This window comes from Cajanus cajan, chromosome 8 (genome assembly GCF_000230855.2).
Source record: "Cajanus cajan strain Asha chromosome 8, NIPB_CcT2T_4, whole genome shotgun sequence".
Classification (NCBI taxonomy): domain Eukaryota; kingdom Viridiplantae; phylum Streptophyta; class Magnoliopsida; order Fabales; family Fabaceae; genus Cajanus; species Cajanus cajan.
Window position 1 is genome coordinate 36,502,877 of NC_138524.1, and position 3,464 is coordinate 36,506,340.

Sequence of the window (3,464 nt, forward strand, 5' to 3'; positions counted from 1 at the left end):
CTATAAGCAAAAGTACCATAGGGACATGTAAAAGTAGTTTTCTCTTGGTCTAATGGATGAATAGGGATTTGATGAAAACCGGAGTATCCGTCCAAATAACAAAAGTATGAATGCATTGCTAACCTTTCAAGCATTTGATCAATAAAAGGTAAGGGAAAGTGATCCTTTCTAGTGGCATTATTTAATTTTCTATAATCAACACACATACGCCACCCAGTCACAGTTCTTGTGGGAATTAATTCATTATTATCATTTTTAACTACTGTCATCCCACCTTTCTTAGGAACCACATGAACTGGACTTACCCAAGGACTATCAGATATAGCATAAATTACCTTAGCATCCAATAATTTCAAAATTTCTTTCTTTACCTCTTCTTTCATCTTGGGATTTAGTCTTCTTTGAGCTTCAACAGAAGGTTTGGATCCTTCCTCCAAGAAGATGCGATGCATACAAAATGAAGAACTAATTCCCTTTATATCAGCCATAGTATATCCAATAACTTTTCTAAATTTTCTCAACTCATTGAGAAGTTTTTCAGTTTCTTTTTCATTTAAAGCTGAATTTACTATGACTGGATAAGTGGAATTAGCCCCCAAAAACTCATACCTTAAAGATGAAGGAAGTGGTTTAAGTTCTAACTTTGGAGAGTTTTCTTCTTGCCAATCTGTTGAAGACTCAAGAAGACTTTCTACTAGAGGATCTTTTTCTTTACACGGGGGACTTGAATCGATCAAGCAAGCATAATTAGGTTGAATCCCCTCAAGATCTATGTGCTTTCCTCCAACTAGAAAATTCTCCAAGGGATCCCTCAAAATAGATCTCATGACTTCTTCCTCCATGTCTTTAGGCAATATATCAACCCTGCAGCAAATATTTTCAAGAGAAGGTTGTCTAACAGATTTAGCAATATTAAATTCCATTGTTTCATCATTAATGGATAAAGACAATTTTCCATGTTTGACATCTACTATCACGCCTGCTGTAGCCAAAAATGGTCTACCTAGTATGATTGGTATTTGGTTGTCCTCTTCCATTTCTAAAACAACAAAATCTCCCGGAATTAAAAATTTACCTATCTTAACTGGAACATCTTCTAAAATTCCTATGGGATATTTCATAGATCTATCTGCTAACTGGATTGACATTGCTGTAGGCTTTAATTCTCCCATATCTAATTTCTTGCAAATTGATAAAGGCATTAAACTGATACTTGCCCCAAGGTCACATAAGGCTTTTTCAAACCTTAGATTTCCAATGAGACAAGGTATAGAGAAACTACCAGGATCCTTAAGTTTTTTGGGCAAATTATGATGGATCAATGTAACAGTCTCTCTATCATCCAATTTCCTTCGGTTAGCTAAAAGATCCTTAAGAAATTTAGCATATGTAGGCATCTGTTGTAGAGCTTCTACAAATGGAATGTTTACATACACTTGTTTGATCATATTTAAAAAATTTTCAAATTGTCTATCAAGTTTAGTCCTTGCTAACCTTTGAGGAAAAGGAATTGGAGGGTGATAAACAGTTTGAGGCTTTGATGAAGATACTTTTTCTTTTTCTAATCTCTCTTTTTCAGGTTTTTCAACCATAGGAGAAGCGTCTTCATCAATCTCAATATTATCATTTTGATTAGACACAGGTCCGTCTAATTTCTTCCCACTCCTTAAAGTAACAGCATTAACATTTTCAGCTGGGTTTGCAACTGTTTTACCTGGGAACTTACCTGGAGAATTGTTTGAACTAGGCATCAACTGTGCAATTTGATTTTCCAGCATCTTGTTGTGGAGAGTAATATTCTCAACCTTGACAGCAAGGTTTTGAATAGAATTTGCCATTGAATCATTGGTCTGTTTTTGATTAGTGACAAAATTCTCCATAAGGCTTTCTAATCTTGAAACACTTTGTTGAATTGAGGGTGTCTGTACTGGATTTCCTTGCCCATTAATGAAGTGATTGGACGGACGGAAATTAGGTTGCTGATTGCTACTTCCTTGAACTGGGTTATTCTTCCAAGAAAAGTTAGGATGATTCTTCCAACCAGGGTTGTATGTGTTGGAATATGGATTACTCTTCTCTCTTCGAGGAGTGTCATAGAAATTATGAGAAGCTGCCACTTGTTCAGTAGTATCTTCTTTTTCTCCAGTAAAAATTGAGGTACAATCTACTGCAGTGTGCCCTTGTTCCCTACAAAGGTCACATACTTGATTTGTAGCCACTGAATTAACCTTAGCTTTTTCCATCTTGTCTAATCTTTGATTAAGAGTATCAAATTTTGCTAAGAGTAACTCAATATTGTTCACTTCATATCGCCCCGGAGTTCCTTTCCTTGCTGTGACTTCTCTTTCACTGTATTGGCTGTGATTTGAGGCTACATTTTCCAAAATAATCATGCAGTCATTAATAGGTTTCCCCATGAAAGATCCTCCAGCTGCTGAGTCTAATATCATGGTGCTTTGTTGGTCCAATCCTTCAAAGAAAAATTGGATGGTAAGCCAACGGTTGAAGCCATGTTGTGGGCATGCTTGAAGATATCCTTTGAACCGCTCCCATGCTTCATAAATAGTCTCTCCAGTGCCTTGTTGGAAATTAGTGATTTTCTTCCTCAATTCTTTAGTTTTAGAAGGAGGAAAGAATTTCTCTAGAAAAGCTCTTTCACATAATTCCCAAGTTGCTATCTTTTCTCTAGGCACTGTTCTTAGCCACACCTTTGCCTTATCTCTCAAGGTGAGTGAGAATAAGCGGAGTCGCATTCCATCAGAAACTTCATCATCAAATTGCTGGGTCTCACAGATTTCCAAGAACCCCTCTAAGTGGTCATTAGGATCTTCTGATGGTAGTCCTCCAAAGGTGTTCTGTTTGAGCATATTCACCAGAGAAGCTGGTACAGTAGCTCCAGTTTGCATCTCCCCTCCAGGTATCCCACGAGCTATGGGTGCAGAGTAATCCCGAAGCGGTAAATTATCTCGTTGTGCAGCCATGTCAAATTCTCTAGAAAGGTTTCTTTTCCTTCTCAGGAGAGTTCTTTCAATCTCAGGATCAAGTGGTGTTGGTTTCCCAAGACGTAGAGATCTCTTTTGCATTAACCCTAAGGCACTGCAAAAAAAAAAAAGAAAGTGACCCGTGAAATCTGAATTGGAGAAGTAAACACTAAAAAAAAAATAATTATTTATTTATTTAATTTATTTATTTATTTATTTTTTTTAAAAAAAAATTCGAATTAAAATAATTGTAATTTAAATCAAGAGACGTAGTCCCCGGCAACGGCGCCAAAAACTTGATGTGTGGAAAACCGCAAGTGTACGGTTGTCGTCAAGTAATAAATATCGAATCACAGGGACTACGTGTTTGACCTAGAATTACTAGTATTTTAATTTGAATTTTAAAACAGATGGAATTTTTGTTTTGAGATGATAAGATCAGATTCGATGGTAAAAGAGATAGTAATGCAATTAATGAATAAG

The 3,464-nt window shown here is 36.3% G+C and overlaps 1 non-coding gene across 1 annotated transcript; it reads left to right on the top strand.

Annotated features, from left to right (window-relative positions):
* Positions 1 to 2,505: 2,505 nt before the first annotated feature.
* Positions 2,506 to 2,612, top strand: LOC145950992 (small nucleolar RNA R71). Its single transcript, XR_014428818.1, has one exon. It is a non-coding gene; the product is annotated as a small nucleolar RNA R71 (small nucleolar RNA).
* The last annotated feature ends 852 nt before the right edge of the window (positions 2,613 to 3,464 follow it).